Consider the following 20,269-nt stretch of genomic DNA (forward strand, 5'->3'; position numbering starts at 1 on the left):
TACGATGGGTGAACAAATTACTGTCGAGCAATTGATAGAAAAGCGAATAATTATGAAGATATCCAAGGCAATGATTATGCATATAGGCATCACGTCCATGTCAAGTAGTCCGAAACGATTCTGCATCTACTACTATTACTCCACACATCGACCGACTCCTGCCTGCATCTAGAGTATTAAGTTCATGAAGAACAAAGTAACACATTAAGTAAGATGACATGATGTAGAGGGATAAACTCAAGCAATATGATGAAAACCCCATCTTTTTATCCTTGATGGCAGTAATACAATACGTGCCTCACTACCCCTAATATGTCACTTGGTGAGGACACCGCAAGATTGAACCCAAAACTAAGCACTTCTCCCATTGCAAAAATTACCAATCTAGTTGGCCAAACCAAACAAATAATTCAAAGAGACTTGCAAAGGTATGAAATCGTGCATATAAGAATTCAGAAGAGACTCAAATAATATTCATGGATAATCTGAAAACAAACTCACAATTCATCGGATCTCGACAAATACACCGCAAAAGAGTATTACATCAGATATATCTCCCTGAAGATCATGAAGAACATGTGCTACCTCTTGAGCTTGCATTGTTTTTTCCCTTGAAGAGGAAAGGGTCATGCAGCACAGTAGCAGTAAGTATTTCCCTCACTTTTGAGAACCAAGGTATCAATCCAGTAGGAGTATCAAGATGCAACACCGATGTACCTGCGCAAAAACAGCAAACTTGCACCCAACGCTACAAAGGGGTTGTCAATCCCTTCACGATTGATTGCAAGATGAGATCTGAAGGCGGAAAGTGCAACAAAGTAAAAGTGTAGGGCTGAAAATATGATGTGAAGTAGACCCGAGGGCCATAGTGTTCACTAGAGGCTTCTCTCAAAATAGCAAATATTACGGTGGGTGAACGAATTACTGTCGAGCAATTGATATAACCGCGCAAAGTCATGACGAAATCTAAGGCAATGATCATACATATAGGCATCGCGTCCGAGACAAGTAGACCGATACTTTCTGCATCTACTACTATTACTCCACACATCGACCACTATCCAGCATGCATCTAGTGTATTGAGTTCATGACGAACAGAGTAACGCCTTAAGCAAGATGACATGATGTAGAGGGATAAATTCATGCAATAGATATAAACCCCATCTTTTTACCCTTGATGGCAACAACACGATGCGTGCCTCGCTACCCCTTCAGTCACTGGGTGAGGTCACCGCACGGTATGAACCCAAAACCAAGCACTTCTCCCATTGCAAGAATCATAGATCAAGTTGGCCAAACAAAACCCACAACTCGAAGAGAATTACAAGGATATGAAATCATGCATATAAGAGGTCAAAAGAAACTCAAATAAGATTCATAGATAATCTGATCATAAATCCACAATTAATTGGATCTCGACAAACACACCGCAAAATAAGATTACATCGGATAGATATCCATGAAGATCATGGAGAACTTTGTATTGAAGATCCAAGAGAGAGAAGAAGCCATCTAGCTACTAGTTATGGACCCGAAGGTCTATGGTGAACTACTCACACATCATCGGAGAGGCAATGATGTTGATGAAGAAGCCCTCCGTATCCGAATCCCCCCTCCGGCAGGGCACCAGAACGTGCCCCAGATGGGGTCTTGCAGAGACAGAAGCTTGCGTCGGTGGAAAAGTATTTTCGTGGATCTCTCCCGTGGGTTTGGATTTTTTGGGGATTTATAGGCGGAAGAAGTAGGGCAGACGAGCCACAAGGGGCCCACAAGCCTGCTAGGCGCGGGCCCCCTGCCCGCGCCTAGGGGGCTTGTGGCCTCCCGTGGTGGCCTCTGCCTTGGTTCTCATGCTCCCTGCGTATCTTCTGTTCTGGAAAAAATCTTTTCGGAGGTTTTATTTTGTTTGGACTCCGTTTAATATTCTCCTGTGAAAAGGGTCAAAAACACGGGAAAAACAGGAACTGGCACTTGGCACTGAGTTAATAAGTTAGTCCCAAAAAAGATATAAAAGGCATACAAAACATCCAAAATTTGACAAGATAATAGCATGGAACCATCAAAAATTATAGATACGTTGGAGACGTATCAAGCATCCCCAAGCTTAACTCCTGCTCGTCCTCGAGTAGGGAAGTGATAAAGACTGGATTTTTGATGTGGAATGCTACCTAGCATAGTTGTCCTTTGTAACTTCTTTCATGTGACATGAATGTTCAGATCCGTAAGATTCAAAACAATAGTTTGCTATTGACATGAAAACAATAATACTTCAAGCAAACTAGCAAGGTAGTCATGAACTTTCAAAATAACAAGGCCAAAGAAAGTTATCCCTGCAAAATCATATAGTCTGGCTATGCTCCATCATCCCCACACAACTAATTTAAATCATGCACAACCCCGGTATTGGCCAAGTAATTGTTTTCGAATACTTACTTTCTCAAACCTTTCACAACTATCACGCAATACATGAGCGTGAGCCATGGATATAGCACTATAGGTGGAATAGAGTGTGGTGGTGGTGTGAGACAAAAAAAAGGAGGAGATGGTCACATTGACTCGGCGTATCAAAGGGTTATGGAGATGCCCATTAATAGATATCAATGTGAAAGAGTAGGGATTGCCATACAAAGGATGCATGAGAGCTATAAGTATGTGAAAGCTCAAAAGGAGAACTAGTGGGTGTGCATCCGACTTGCTTGCTCACGAAGACCTAGGGCAATTTTGAGGAAGCCCATCATTGGAATATACAAGCCAAGTTATATAATAAAGATTCCCACTAGCATATGGTGGTGACAAAACGAGAGGCTCTCAATCATGAAGAACATGGTGCTATTATGAAGCACAAGTGTGGAAAAAGATAGGATCATTGTCCCTTCTCTCTTTTTCTCTTTTTTTTATTTGGGCTCTTTGGCCTTTTTTATTTCCTCACATGGGACAATGCTCTAATAATGATGATCATCACATTTTTATTTACTCACAACTCAATACGTAGAGCAATGATGACTCTATAGGACATGCCTCCGGCAATGTACCGGGATGTGCAACGATCTAGCTTGGCGTATGATGTTGAAACATCTCACTAGCTATCTTATGATCATGCAATGGCAATATGAGAGTGACGGCACAAGTCATGAGACGGAACGGTGGGAGTTGCATGGCAATATATCTCGGAATGGCTATGAAAATGCCATAGTAGGTAGGTATTGTGACTGTTTTGAGGAAGGCATATGGTGGGTTTGTGCACCGGCAAAAGTTGTGCGGCACTAGAGAGGCTAGCAATGGTGGAAGGTGAAAGTGCATCTATACCATGGACTCACATTAGTCATGAAGAACTCACGTACTTGTTGCGAAAGTTTTTATTAGTAATCGAAACAAAGTGCTAAACGCATACTCCTAGGGGAAGGGTTGGTAGGTGTTAACCATGACGCGATACCGACCGCAACACAAAGGATGACAATGAATAGATCAATTATGCTCCAACTTCCTAACATAGCGGTTCACCATACGTGCATGTTACGGGAATCACTAACTTCAACACAAGTATTTCTAGAATCACAACACCCTACTAACATAACTCTTAATATTACCAAATCCACGTCTCAAAACTAATTGAGAGGAATCAAAACTTCTCTTTCTACTCAATGCACATGAAGATGGAGGTTTTCTATCCTCTTTGGGTACCTATCACCTTTGGGACTACTTTCATAGCACAAGCCAACTACCAAGTCACGAACCGCCGTGCTCTAAAAGATCTAAGTGAAGCACATAGAGCAAAATTATCTAGCTCAAAAGATATAAGTGAATCACGATGAGCATTCTAGCAAAATCACGATGAGTGTATGTCTCTCTCAAAAGGTGTGCAGCAAGGATGATTGTGACACAACAAAAAGAAAAGACTCCTACGATACAAGACGCTCCAAGCAAAATACATATCATGTGGTGAATAAAAATATAGCTCCAAGTAATGTTACCGATGGATTGAAGATGAACGAGGGGATGCCTTCCCGGGGCATCCCCAAGCTTAGGCTTTTTGGTGTCCTTGAATTTGGCTTAGGATGCCTTGGGAATCCCCAAGCTTGAGCTCTTTCCACTCTTTATCCATTTGTCCATGAGAACATCATCCAAAACTTGAAAACTTCACAACACAAAACTTAAACAGAAACTCGTGATATCATTAGCACAAGAAAACAAACTACCACCTCCTTAGGTACTGTAGCAATCTTGATTTCTATTTATATTGGTGTTAGATTACTGTATTCTCACTTTTCCATGGCTAGTACCTCCCAATACTATCCATAGTTTCATCAAAACAAGCAACCAACTCAACAAAAACAGAATCTGTCAAAAACAGACCAGTCTGTAGCAATCTATATACTTCGTATACTTCTGGTACCTCAAAAACTCTGCAAAATTACGACTGCCTGGGCAAAAGGCATATCAACCAGAAGCAAAAAGAATCAACTCAAAAGCTCTTTCTGAATAAAAATAAAAAATAATCTCGTGAGCGAAAAGTTTCTGTCTTTTTCCAGCTCGATCAAACAACCATCACCAAGACTAGTCATAAAGGTTTTGCTTGGCTCAAAGACAAAAAGAAACACAAAAGACACAATCATAACAGAATTATGATAGTGTGGACGCAACAAAACAGAAAGAAAAAGATAAAGTCATTGGGTTGCCTCCCAACAAGCGCTATTATTTAACACCCTTAGCTAGGCATTGATAATTCAATGATGCTCACACAAAATACAAGAATTGAAGCACAACGAGAGCATCATAAAGCATGTGAAAATCACATCTAAGTCTAACATACTTCCTATGCATAGGCATTTTATAGGAAAACAGATTGTCAAGACAACCAATAGTTACCATATGCAAGGAAGAAGAAAGAGACAATATCAATCTCAACATAACGAGAGGTGATTTGGTAACATGAAAGTTTCTACCACAATATTTTCCTCTCTCAAAGAAATTACATGTGGGATCATAATCAAATTCAACAAATATAGCTATCACAAAGGATATTCTTTTCATGATCCACATGCATGCAAAGTTGACGCTCTTCAAAAATAGTGGGATTATCATCAACTAAAGTCATGACTTCTCCAAACCCACTTTCAATATTATTGCAAATATCATATTCATCATAAGGCTTAGACAAAATTTCAAGATCATAAGAAAAATCATCGCCCCAATCATGATTATTGCAACAAGTAGTGGATATAGCAAAACTAGCATCCCCAAGCTTAGGGTTTTGCATATTTTTAGCATGATTAACACTAATAGGATTTATAGTGAAACCATTGCAATCATGATTTTCATTCAAGGAGCCCTCGTGAATCACTTCATAAATTTCTTCATCACGATTTTCAGATTCATGCATCTCAAGCAAAACTCCATAGAGAAAGTCAAGTGCACTCAACTCACTAGCAATTGGATCAACATAATTGGATCTCTTAAAGAGATTAGCAAGTGGGTGAGGATCCATATCACTAGATTTTCAGCAAGCGAAGATGCAAGCATATTGAAGGCACATAGCACACAAGCAAAGGAAAGGCAAACGAAAAAGGCAAATATTTTTGTAATTTTTTGTTTTTCAGACATGGGGGAGAGGAAAACGAGAGGCAAAAAAGGTAAATGCAAGAGATGAGTTTGCGACACTTACTTGGATGAGTTCTTGACTTGATCCTCCCCGGCAACGGCGCCAGAAATCCTTCTGCTACTTCTCAAACAACAGCGCCAGAGATTGACACGTTGACGGAGACTTGCTTGCGTTGGTTTTTTCCTTTAAGAGGAAAGGGTGATGTAGCACAGGAGCAGTAAGTATTTCCCTCAGTTTGAGAACAAGGTATCAATCCAGTAGGAGAATTGCGTCAAGTCCAGAGTACCTGTGCAAACACAAAAGAGCTTGCACCCAACGCTATAAAGGGGTTGTCAATCCCTTCAAGATTGATTGCAAAGTGAGATCTGAAGGCGGAAAGTGCAACGAAGTAAAAGTGTAAGGCTGAAAATATGATGTGAAGTAGACCCGGGGGCCATAGTGTTCACTAGAGGCTTCTCTCAAAATAGCAAATATCACGGTGGGTGAACAAAATACTGTCCAGTAATTGATAGAACCGCGCAAAGTCATGACAATATCTAAGGCAATGATCATACATATAAGCATCACGTCCGAGACAAGTAGACCGATACTTTCTGCATCTACTACTATTACTCCACACATCAACTGCTATCCAACATGCATCTAGTGTATTGAGTTCATGACGGACAGAGTAACGCCTTAAGAAAGATGACATGATGTAGAGGGATAAACTCAAACCAATGATGAAAACCCCATCTTTTTACCCTTGATGGCAACAACACGATGCGTACCTCGCTACCCCTTCTGTCACTCGGTGAGGTCACCGCACGGTATGAACCCAAAACAAAGCACTTCTCCCATTGCAAGAATCATAGATCAAGCTGGCCAAACAAAACCCACAACTCGAAGAGAATTACAAGGATATGAAATCATGCATATAAGAGTTCAGAAGAAACTCAAATAAGATTCATAGATAATCTGATCATAAATCCACAATTCATCGGATCTCGACAAACACACCGCAAAGAAGATTACATCTGATAGATCTCCATGAAGATCATGGAGAACTTTGTATTGAAGATCCAAGAGAGAGAAGAAGCCATCTAGCTACTAGCTATGGACCCGTAGGTCTATGGTGAACTACTCACGCATCATCGGAGAGGTCATGGTGTTGATGAAGAAGCCCTCCGTATCCGAATCCCCCCTCTGGCAGGGCACCAGAACGTGCCCCAGATGGGATCTTGCGGAGACAGAAGCTTGCGGCGACGGAAAAGTATTTTTGTGGCTCTCTTGATTTTTTCTGGGATTTCAGGGAATATATAGCGAAGACCTAGGGCAGAGGAGGCCCACGGAGCCCACAAGCATGGGAGGTGCGCCCCCTGGCCGCGGCTAGGGGGCTTGTGGGGTCCCTGTTGACCCTGTGCCTTGGTTCTCAAGTCTCCCAACCGTCTTCTGTTTTGGAAAAAATCTTTTTGGAAGTTTCATTCCGTTTGGACTCCGTTTAAAATCCTCCTCTGAAAAGGGTAAGAACACGGAAAAAAGAGGAACTGGCACTTGGCACTGAGTTAATAAGTTAGTCCCAAAAAGATATAAAAGGCATACAAAACATCCAAAGTTTGACAAGATAATAGCATGAAACCATAAAAAAATATAGATACGTTGGAAACGTATCACCTCCCAACAAGCGCTATTGTTTAATGCCCTTAACTAGGCATAAGGTGATAGAATCACGTATCATCGTCTTTGGTGCTCAAACCATAAGTAGCCCTCATCATGGATTCATAAGGCAATCTTATTTTCTTTCTAGGAAAATGTTACATGCCCTTCTTTAAAGGAAATTGAAATCTAATATTCCCTTCCTTCATATCGATGACAACACCAATAGTCCTTAGGAAAGGTCTACCAAGAATGATAGGACATGTAGGATTGCAATCAATATCAAGCACAATGAAATCCATGGTACGTAGTTCCTATTTGCAATAATAAGAACATCATTGATCCTTCCTACGTGTTTCTTAACAGTAGAATCCCCAAGATGCAAATTAAGAGAGCACTCATCAATCTCATTAAAGCCTAGAACATCACATAAAGACTTTGGAATCGCGGAAACACTAGCACCCAAATCACACAAAGCATTGCATTCATAGTTTTTTATCTTGATTTTGATAGTAGGTTCCCACTCATCATGAAGTTTTCTAGGAATAGAAACTCCCAATTCAAGTTTCTCTTCAAGAGATTTTATCATATCATCGACGATATGATCGGTAAAGGCCTTGTTTTGGCTATAAGCGTGTGGAGAGCTCAGCATGGATTGCATCAAGGAAATACATTCAATCAAAGAGCAACTATCATAATTGAATTCCTTGAAATCCAAAGTAGTAGTTTCATTACTACTTGAAGTTTTGATATCCTCTACTCCACTTTCAATGCTTTTAGCATCAAGATAGATAGACTCCGAATCATGAGGGCGTTTTTCAACCAAGGTGGATTCATATCCAGCCCCATCATCATTAGGTTTGACACTAGAAAACAAGGATTCAATGGGAGTCACACCAAGCACTTTTAAGATCTTCGTGATTCTCATCACAAATTTCAGGTTTAGCATCCATTTTATTGACTAAGGTAGCCTGTTTATCAGAAATCTGGCCTGCCAATTTTTCAAGACGGGCAAACTGAGAATTTAGCGCAAGGAATTCTTTGGCCATATCATCAAATTATTTATTCATAAAAGCCAAAAAATAATTTTGCTCCCTTAGTTCTCTACGGAAGTAACTATTATAATCAAACTGTGTAGACATGAAGCCTTTAACACTAGTTTCAATATCTTCCAGCCTTGTATAGTAAGCATCATAATCCTTTGGTTGGGCCATAGAGGTCTTAGCACGCAGGCAAGCGCACAAGCGAACAGAAAGCAAGCGAAAGAAAAGGGCGAACGAAAAAGGCAAATATTTTTGTAAATTTTTGTTTTTCAGAAGTGGGGGAGAGGAAAACAGGAGGCAAAAAAAAAGTAAATGCAAGAGATGAATTTGCGACACTTACTTGGATAAGCTTCACTTGATGCTCCCCGGCAACGGCGTCAAAAATTGGAACGTTGACGGGAGATTATTCTTGACTTGATCCTCCTCCCCGGCAACTGCGCCAGAAATTCTTCTTGCTACCTCTTGAGCTTGTGTTGTTTTTTTCCATTGAAGAGGAAAGGGTGATGCAGCACAGTAGCAGTAAATATTTCCCTTAGCTTTGAGAACCAAGGTATCAATCCAGTAGGAGTATCAAGATGAAGCACCGATGTACCTGCGCAAAAACAGCAAACTTGCACCCAACACTACAAATGGGTTGTCAATCCCTTCACGATGGATTGCAAGGTGAGATCTGAAGGCGGAAAGTGCAACAAAGTAAAAGTGTAGGGCTGAAAATATGATGTGAAGTAGACCCGGGGGCCATAGTGTTCACTAGAGGCTTCTCTCAAAATAGCAAATATTACAGTGGGTGAACGAATTACTTTCGAGCAATTGATAGAACCGTGCAAAGTCATGACGAAATCTAAGGCAATGATCATACATATAGGCATCACGTCCGAGACAAGTAGACCGATACTTTCTGCATCTACTACTATTACTCCACACATCGACCGCTATCCAGCATGCATCTAGTGTATTGAGTTCATGACGAACAAAGTAACGCCTTAAGCAAGATGACATGATGTAGAGGGATAAATTCATGCAATAGATATAAACCCCATCTTTTTACCCTTGATGGCAACAACAAGATGCGTGCCTCGCTACCCCTTCTGTCACTCGGTGAGGTCACCGCACGGTATGAACGCAAAACCAAGCACTTCTCCCATTGCAAGAATCATAGATCAAGTTGGCCAAACAAAACCCATAACTCGAAGAGAATTACAAGGATATGAAATCATGCATATAAGAGGTCAGAAGAAACTCAAATAAGATTCATAGATAATCTGATCATAAATCCACAATTCATCGGATCTCGACAAACACACTGCAGAAGAAGATTACATCGGATAGATCTCCATGAAGATCATGGAGAACTTTGTATTGAAGATCCAAGAGAGAGAAGAAGCCATCTAGCTACTAGCTATGGACCCGAAGGTCTATGGTGAACTACTCACGCATCATCGGAGAGGCAATGGTGTTGATGAAGAAGCCCTCCGTATCTGAATCCCCCCTCCGGTAGGGCACCAAAACGTGCCCCAGATGGGATCTTGCGGAGGCAGAAGCTTGCGGCGGCAGAAAAGTATTTTCGTGGATCTCCCCCGTGGTTTTGGATTTTTCGAGGATTTATAGGCGGAAGAACTAGGACAAACGAGCCACAGGGGGCCCACAAGCCTGCTAGGCGCGACCCCCCTGGCCGCGCCTAGGGGGCTTGTGGCCTCCCCTGGTGGCCTCTGCCTTGGTTCTCACGCTCCCTGCGTATCTTCTGTTCCGGAAAAAAATTCTTTTCGGAGGTTTTATTTCGTTTGGACTCCGTTTAATATTCTCCTCTGAAAAGGGTCAAAAACACGAAAAAACAGGAAATGGCATTTGGCACTGAGTTAATAAGTTAGTCCCCAAAAATATATAAAAGTCATAGAAAACATCCAAAGTTTGACAAGATAATTGCATGGAACCATCAAAAATTATAGATACGTTGGAGACGTATCAACATGGTATTGAAGATCAAAGAGAGAGAAGAAGTCATATAGATACTAGCTTTGGACCCGTAGGTCTGTGGTAAACTACTCACACATCATCGATGGGGCAATGGAGTTGATGTAGATGCCCTCCATGATCAATTCTCTCTCCGACGGATTACCAGAAAAGGCTCTCAGATTGGATCTCTTGGGAACAGAGGCTCCCGGCAGCTTAAAAGTATTTTTGTGGCTCTGGTTGGTGATACGGGAATATTTGGAAATTTATAGGCCAAGAATTAAGGTTAGGAGACCTGCAGGGGGGCCACAAGTCAGGGGGGTGCGGCCACCCCCAGGGCGTGCCCTGCAGGCTCGTGGCCTCCCGACAACTGCCTTGCCCCCTACTCTAAGTGTGTTGCGTGTCTTCTGGTCCAAGAAAAATCTTTTCAGAGATTTTATTTCGTTTGGACTCCGTTTAATATTTCTTATATGCAATACTCAAAACGTGGAAAAAACAGAAACTGACACTTGGCTCTAGGTTAATAGGTTAGTCCCAAAAATAACATAGAACAACATATAAATGCATATAAAAATCCGAAACAGATAATATAATAGCATGGAACAATCAAAAATTATAGATACGTTGGAGACGTATCAATGGGCATGCCATGTTAGCTTGGCACCAACTAGTGGCCCCCTCCGATGGTTCTTCGCTTTGGTATTTCTTATTTTCTCTAGAAAGATTGTCAAAACGTTTGGAGCAATTTCGAGAACTTTTATTTTCTGCATAAAAAACAACACCGGGTAATTCTGCTGAAAACAACATTAGTCCGGGTTAGTTCTAAGTAAATCATATGAAGTGCATCGAAACCATATAAAAGTATTGTGATATAGGTAAATATGTCATGAATACTTCATATCTTATCCACACATTGGAGACGTATCACCTACACTTGGGGATTATCACTTACCGATTCATATAACAATATTTTCTGCCTTGTCGGACCGACAATCCGAGCCTCAATGATGCTTTAGTGTTTATTTTCTGTTAGAAGTTCACAACCCCTTCCGAGCATTTTATATGCATGGACTGTTGGAATTATGCCCTAGAGGCAATAATAAATATAGTTATTATTATAATTCCTGTATCAAGATAATAGTTTATTATCCATGCTATAATTGTATTGAATGAAGACTCATTTACATGTGTGGATACATAGACAAAACACCGTCCCTAGCATGCCTCTAGTTGGCTAGCCAGTTGATCAATGATAGTCAGTGTCTTCTGATTATGAACAAGGTGTTGTTGCTTGATAACTGGATCACGTCATTGGGAGAATCACGTGATGGACTAGACCCAAACTAATAGACGTAGCATGTTGATCGTGTCATTTTGTTGCTACTGTTTTCTGCGTGTCAAGTATTTATTCCTATGACCATGAGATCATATAACTCACTGACACCGGAGGAATGCTTTGTGTGTATCAAACGTCGCAACGTAACTGGGTGACTATAAAGATGCTCTACAGGTATCTCCGAAGGTATTAGTTGAGTTAGTATGGATCAAGACTGGGATTTGTCACTCCGTGTGACGGAGAGGTATCTCGGGGCCCACTCGGTAATACAACATCACACACAAGCCTTGCAAGCAATGTAACTTAGTGTAAGTTGCGGGATCTTGTATTACGAAACGAGTAAAGAGACTTGCCGGTAAACGAGATTGAAATAGGTATGCGGATACTGACGATCGAATCTCGGGCAAGTAACATACCGAAGGACAAAGGGAATGACATACGGGATTATACGAATCCTTGGCACTGAGGTTCAAACGATAAGATCTTCGTAGAATATGTAGGATCCAATATGGGCATCCAGGTCCCGCTATTGGATATTGACCGAGGAGTCTCTCGGGTCATGTCTACATAGTTCTCGAACCCGCAGGGTCTGCACACTTAAGGTTCGACGTTGTTTTATGCGTATTTGAGTTATATGGTTGGTTACCGAATGTTGTTCGGAGTCCCGGATGAGATCTCGGACGTCATGAGGGTTTCCGGAATGGTCCGGAAACGAAGATTGATATATAGGATGACCTCATTTGATTACCGGAAGGTTTTCGGAGTTACCGGGAATGTACCGGGAATGACGAATGGGTTCCGGGAGTTCACCGGGGGGGGCAACCCACCCCGGGGAAGCCCATAGGCCTTTGGGGAGACCCACCAGCCCTTAGTGGGCTGGTGGGACAGCCCACAAGTGCCCTATGCGCCAAGGAGAAGAAAATCAAGAGAGAAAAAAAAGGAGGAGGTGGGAAGGAAGGGGGACTCCCTCCCACCAAACCTAGTCCAACTCGGTTTTGGGGGGGGGGGGAGAGTCCTCCCCCTTGGACTCGGCCGACCCCCTTGGGGCTCCTTGAGCCCCAAGGCAAGGCCCCCTCCCTCCCACCTATATATACGGAGGTTTTAGGGCTGATTTGAGACGACTTTTCCACGGCAGCCCGACCACATACCTCCACGGTTTTTCCTCTAGATCGCGTTTCTGCGGAACTCGGGCGGAGCCCTGCTGAGACAAGGTCATCACCAACCTCCGGAGCACCGTCACGCTGCCGGAGAACTCTTCTACCTCTCCGTCTCTCTTGCTGGATCAAGAAGGCCGAGATCATCGTCGAGCTGTACGTGTGCTGAACGCGGAGGTGCCGTCCGTTCGGTACTAGATCGTGGGACTGATCGCGGGATTGTTCGCGGGGCGGATCGAGGGACGTGAGGACGTTCCACTACATCAACCGCGTTCTCTAACGCTTCTGCTGTACGGTCTACAAGGGTACGTAGATCACTCATCCCCTCTCGTAGATGGACATCACCATGATAGGTCTTCGTGCGCGTAGGAAATTTTTTGTTTCCCATGCGACGTTCCCCAACAGTGGCATCATGAGCTAGGTTCATGCGTAGATGTCTTCTCGAGTAGAACACAAAAGTTTTTGTGGGCGGTGATGTGCGTTTTGCTGCCCTCCTTGGTCTTTTCTTGATTCCGCGGTATTGTTGGATTGAAGCGGCTTGGACCGACATTACTCGTACGCTTACGAGAGACTGGTTTCATCGTTACGAGTAACCCCCTTTGCTCAAAGATGACTGGCAAGTGTCGGTTTCTCCAACTTTAGTTGAATCGGATTTGACCGAGGAGGTCCTTGGATGAGGTTAAATAGCAACTCATATATCTCCATTGTGGTGTTTGCGTAAGTAAGATGCGATCCTACTAGATACCCTTGGTCACCACGTAAAACATGCAACAACAAAATTAGAGGACGTCTAACTTGTTTTTGCAGGGTATGATTGTGATGTGATATGGCCAACGATGTGATGTGATATATTGGATGTATGAGATGATCATGTTGTAATAGAAATATCGACTTGCACGTCGATGGTACGGCAACCGGCAGGAGCCATAGGGTTGTCTTTATACTAACGTTTGTGCTTGCAGATGCGTTTACTATTTTGCTAGGATGTAGCTTTAGTAGTAATAGCATGAGTAGCACGACAACCCCGATGGCAACACGTTGATGGATGATCATGGTGTGGCGCCGGTGACAAGAAGATCGTGCCGGTGCTTTGGTGATGGAGATCAAGAAGCACGTCATGATGGCCAAATCATGTCACTTATGAATTGCATGTGATGTTAATCCTTTTATGCACCTTATTTTGCTTAGAACGACGGTAGCATTATGAGGTGATCTCTCACTAAAATTTCAAGACGAAATTGTGTTCTCCCCGACTGTGCACCGTTGCTACAGTTCATCGTTTCGAGACACCACGTGATGATCGGGTGTGATAGACTCAACGTTCACATACAGCGGGTGCAAAACAGTTGCGCACGCGGAACACTCGGGTTAAGCTTGACGAGCCTAGCATGTGCAGACACGGCCTCGGAACACATGAGACCGAAAGGTCGATCATGAATCATATAGATGATATGATTAGCATAGGGATGCTTACCACTGAAACTATACTCAACTCACGTGATGATCGGACTTGGGATAGTGTAAGTGGATCATGAACCACTCAAATGACTAGAGAGATGTACTTTTTGAGTGGGAGTTTAGCATGTAATTTGATTAAGTTAAACTCTAATTATCTTGAACATAGTCTAAGTCCACTTTGAATATATTTGTGTTGTAGATCATGGCTCACGCGACAGTCATCCTGAATTTTAATACGTTCCTAGAGAAAGCTAAGTTGAAAGATGATGGAAGCAACTTTGTAGACTGGGCTCGTAATCTTAAGCTAATCTTACAAGCTGGGAATAAGGATTATGTCCTTAATGCTGCGCTAGGAGATGAACCACCCGCTACGGCTGATCAGGATGTTAAGAACGCTTGGTTAGCACGTAAGGAGGACTACTCAATAGTTCAATGTGCAGTCTTGTATGGCTTAGAACCGGGACTTCAACGTCGCTTTGAGCGTCATGGAGCATTTGAGATGTTCCAGGAGTTGGAGTTTATCTTTCAGAAGAACGCCCGGATCGAGAGGTATGAGACCTCCGATAAATTCTATGGTTGCAAGATGGAGGAAAACTCGTCTGTCAGTGAACATGTGCTCAAAATGTCTAGGTACTCAAACCGTCTAGCTGAGCTGGGGATTGAACTCCCGCAAGAAGCTATCACTGACAGAATCCTTCAATCACTGCCGCCAAGCTATAAAGGCTTTGTGTTGAACTACAACATGCAAGGGATGAACAAGTCTCCCGGCGAGTTGTTTGCGATGCTGAAAGTCGCAGAGTCTGAACTCCGTAAAGAGCATCAAGTGTTGATGGTGAGCAAGACCACTAGTTTCAAGAGAAACGGCAAAGGCAAGAAGGGCAATTCGAAGAAGAGCGGCAAGCCTGTTGCCAATCCGCCGAAGAAACCCAAGGCTGGACCTAAGCCTGAAACAGAGTGCTTCTATTGCAAGGGTATGGGTCACTGGAAGCGCAATTGCCCCAAGTATCTGGCAGATAAGAAGGCGGGCAAAGAAAAATCAGGTATATTTGATATACATGTTATTGATGTGTACTTAACCGGCTCTCGTAGTAGTGCCTGGGTATTCGATACCGGTTCTGTTGCTCACATTTGCAACTCGAAGCAGGAACTGCGGAATAGACGAAGGCTGGCGAAGGACGAAGTGACGATGCGCGTAGGAAATGGTTCCAAGGTTGATGCAATCGCCGTCGGCACAGTGTCACTTCAGCTACCATCGGGATTAGTGATGAACTTAAATCGTTGTTATTTAGTGCCTGCGTTGAGCATGAACATTATATCTGGATCTTGTTTATTGCGAGACGGTTACTCTTTTAAGTCTGAGAATAATGGTTGTTCTATTTCTATGAGTAACATCTTTTATGGTCATGCACCGAATGTGAGAGGATTGTTCATATTGAATCTTGATAGCGATACGCATATACATAACATTGAGACCAAAAGAGTTAGAGTAAACAATGATAGCGCCATATTTTTGTGGCACTGCGCTTGGGTCATATTGGTGTAAAGCGCATGAAGAAACTCCATGCTGATGGACTTTTGGAGTCACTTGACTTTGATTCACTTGACACGTGTGAACCATGCCTCATGGGCAAGATGACTAAGACTCCGTTCTCCGGAACAATGGAGCGTGCAAGTGACTTGTTGGAAATCATACATACCGATGTGTGTGGTCCAATGAGCGTAGAGGCACGCGGCGGATATCGTTATTTTCTCACCTTCACTGACGATTTAAGTAGATATGGTTATGTCTACTTGATGAAGCACAAGTCTGAAACATTTGAAAAGTTCAAGCAATTTCAGAGTGAAGTGGAAAATCATCGTAACAAGAAGATCAAGTTCCTACGGTCTGATCGTGGGGGTGAATATCTGAGTTTCGAGTTTGGTGCTCACTTAAGACAATGTGGAATTGTTTCGCAGTTAACACCGCCTGGAACACCATAGCGTAATGGTGTGTCCGAACGTCGTAATCGTACTTTGTTAGAGATGGTGCGATCTATGATGTCTCTTACTGATTTGCCGTTATCATTTTGGGGTTATGCATTAGAAACAGCTGCATTCACTTTAAATAGGGCACCATCAAAATCCGTTGAGACGACACCATACGAACTGTGGTATGGCAAAAGGCCAAAGTTGTCGTTTCTTAAAGTTTGGGGATGTGATGCTTATGTCAAAAAGCTTCAGCCTGAAAAGCTGGAACCCAAAGCGGAAAAGTGCGTCTTCATAGGTTACCCAAAAGAGACAGTTGGGTACACCTTCTATCTCAAATCCGAGGGCAAAGTGTTTGTTGCTAAAAACGGAGCTTTTCTCGAGAAGGAGTTTCTCTCGAGAGAATTGAGTGGGAGGAAGATAGAACTTGACGAGGTTGTCGAACCTCTCATCCCTCTGGATGGTGGCGCAGGGCAAGGGGAAACCTCTGTCGTTGCGACGCCGGTTGAGGAGGAAGTTAATGATGATGATCATGAAACTCCAGTTCAAGTTTCTGTTGAACCACGTAGGTCGACGAGATCATGCGCTGCTCCAGAGTGGTACGGTAATCCCGTCTTGTCAATCATGTTGTTAGACAACAATGAACCTGCAAATTATGAAGAAGCAATGGTGGGCCCAGATTCCAACAAATGGCTAGAAGCCATGAAATTCGAGATAGGATCCATGTATGAGAACAAAGTGTGGACTTTGGAGATACTACCTGAGGGCCGCAAGGCTATTCAGAACAAATGGATCTTTAAGAAGAAGACGGACGCTGACGGTAATGTGACCGTTTATAAAGCTCAACTTGTGGCAAAGGGTTTTTCACAAGTTCCAGGAGTTGACTACGATGAGACTTTCTCACCCGTAGCGATGCTTAAGTCCGTCAGAATCATGTTAGCAATAGCTGCATTTTTCGATTATGAAATCTGGCAGATGGATGTCAAAACGGAGTTCCTTAACGGTTTCCTTAAGGAAGAGTTATATATGATGCAACCCGAAGGTTTTGTCGATCCTAAAAATGCTGACAAGGTGTGCAAGCTCCAGCGATCCATTTATGGACTGGTGCAAGCATCTCGGAGTTGGAACAAACGCTTTGATGAGGTGATCAAAGCATTTGGGTTTATACAAGTGGTTGGAGAATCTTGTATTTACAAGAAAGTGAGTGGGAGCTCTGTGGCGTTTCTAATATTATATGTGGATGACATATTACTGATTGGAAACAACGTAGAGCTTTTGGAGAGCATAAAAGGTTACTTGAATAAAAGTTTCTCTATGAAGGACCTAGGAGAAGCTGCTTACATTCTAGGCATTAAGATCTATAGGGATAGATCAAAACGCCTGATAGGACTTTCACAAAGCACATACCTTGATAAAGTTTTGAAGAGGTTCAAAATGGAACAGTCCAAGAAAGGGTTCTTGCCAGTTTTACAAGGTACGAGATTGAGTAAGACTTAGTGCCCAGCAACTGATGAAGATAGAGAGCATATGCGCTCCGTCCCCTATGCTTCAGCCATAGGTTCTATCATGTATGCGATGTTGTGCACTAGACCGGATGTTAGCCTGGCCATAAGTATGGCAGGTAGGTTCCAGAGTAATCCAGGAGTGGATCACTGGACAGCGGTCAAGAATATCCTGAAGTACCTGAAAAGGACTAAGGAGATGTTTCTCGTGTATGGAGGTGACGAAGAGCTCGCCGTAAAAGGTTACGTCGATGCAAGCTTTGACACAGATCCGGACGACTCTAAGTCGCAAACCGGATACGTATTTATTCTTAATGGGGGTGCAGTAAGCTGGTGCAGTTCCAAGCAAAGCGTCGTAGCAGATTCTACATGTGAAGCGGAGTACATGGCTGCCTCGGAGGCGGCTAAGGAGGGTGTCTGGATGAAGCAGTTCATGACGGATCTTGGAGTGGTGCCAAGTGCACTGGATCCAATAACCTTGTTCTGTGACAACACGGGTGCCATTGCCTTAGCAAAGGAACCACGGTTTCACAAGAAGACCAGACACATCAAACGACGCTTCAACCTCATCCGCGACTACGTCGAGGAAGAGGACGTAAATATATGCAAAGTGCACACGGATCTGAATGTAGCAGACCCGCTGACTAAACCTCTTCCACGGCCAAAACATGATCGACACCAGAACTGTATGGGTGTTAGATTTATTACAATGTAATTCACATGGTGATGTGAGGGCTAGATTATTGACTCTAGTGCAAGTGGGAGACTGTTGGAATTATGCCCTAGAGGCAATAATAAATATAGTTATTATTATAATTCCTGTATCAAGATAATAGTTTATTATCCATGCTATAATTGTATTGAATGAAGACTCATTTACATGTGTGGATACATAGACAAAACACCGTCCCTAGCATGCCTCTAGTTGGCTAGCCAGTTGATCAATGATAGTCAGTGTCTTCTGATTATGAACAAGGTGTTGTTGCTTGATAACTGGATCACGTCATTGGGAGAATCACGTGATGGACTAGACCCAAACTAATAGACGTAGCATGTTGATCGTGTCATTTTGTTGCTACTGTTTTCTGCGTGTCAAGTATTTATTCCTATGACCATGAGATCATATAACTCACTGACACCGGAGGAATGCTTTGTGTGTATCAAACGTCGCAACGTAACTGGGTGACTATAAAGATGCTCTACAGGTATCTCCGAAGGTATTAGTTGAGTTAGTATGGATCAAGACTGGGATTTGTCACTCCGTGTGACGGAGAGGTATCTCGGGGCCCACTCGGTAATACAACATCACACACAAGCCTTGCAAGCAATGTAACTTAGTGTAAGTTGCGGGATCTTGTATTACGGAACGAGTAAAGAGACTTGCCGGTAAACGAGATTGAAATAGGTATGCGGATACTGACGATCGAATCTCGGGCAAGTAACATACCGAAGGACAAAGGGAATGACATACGGGATTATACGAATCCTTGGCACTGAGGTTCAAATGATAAGATCTTCGTAGAATATGTAGGATCCAATATGGGCATCCAGGTCCCGCTATTGGATATTGACCGAGGAGTCTCTCGGGTCATGTCTACATAGTTCTCGAACCCGCAGGGTCTGCACACTTAAGGTTCGACGTTGTTTTATGCGTATTTGAGTTATATGGTTGGTTACCGAATGTTGTTCGGAGTCCCGGATGAGATCTCGGACGTCATGAGGGTTTCCGAAATGGTCCGGAAACGAAGATTGATATATAGGATGACCTCATTTGATTACCGGAAGGTTTTCGGAGTTACCGGGAATGTACCGGGAATGACGAATGGGTTCCGGGAGTTCACCGGGGGGGGGGGGGGGCAACCCACCCCGGGGAAGCCCATAGGCCTTTGGGAAGACCCACCAGCCCTTAATGGGCTGGTGGGACAGCCCACAAGTGCCCTATGCGCCAAGGAGAAGAAAATCAAGAGAGAAAGAAAAAAAAGAAGGAGGTGGGAAGGAAGGGGGACTCCCTCCCACCAAACCTAGTCCAACTCGGTTTGGGGGGGGGAGAGTCTTCCCCCTTGGACTCGGCCGACCCCCTTGGGGCTCCTTGAGCCCCAAGGCAAGGCCCCCTCCCTCCCACCTATATATACGGAGGTTTTAGGGCTGATTTGAGACGACTTTTTCACGGCAGCCCGACCACATACCTCCACGGTTTTTCCTCTAGATCGCGTTTCTGCGGAACTCGGACGGAGCCCTGCTGAGACAACGTAATCACCAACCTCCGGAGCGCCGTCACGCTGCCGGAGAACTCTTCTACCTCTCCGTCTCTCTTGCTGGATCAAGAAGGCCGAGATCATCGTCGAGCTGTACGTATGCTGAACGCGGAGGTGCCGTCCGTTCGGTACTAGATCGTGGGACTGATCGCGGGATTGTTCGCGGGGCGGATCGAGGGACGTGAGGACGTTCCACTACATCAACCGCGTTCTCTAACGCTTCTGCTGTACGGTCTACAAGGGTACGTAGATCACTCATCCCCTCTCGTAGATGGACATCACCATGATAGGTCTTCGTGCGCGTAGGAAATTTTTTGTTTCCCATGCGATGTTCCCCAACATGGACGGAGACGAATAATTGGTTAGTTATTGTA

Source organism: Hordeum vulgare, chromosome 3H (assembly GCF_904849725.1).
Source record: "Hordeum vulgare subsp. vulgare chromosome 3H, MorexV3_pseudomolecules_assembly, whole genome shotgun sequence".
NCBI lineage: Eukaryota > Viridiplantae > Streptophyta > Magnoliopsida > Poales > Poaceae > Hordeum > Hordeum vulgare.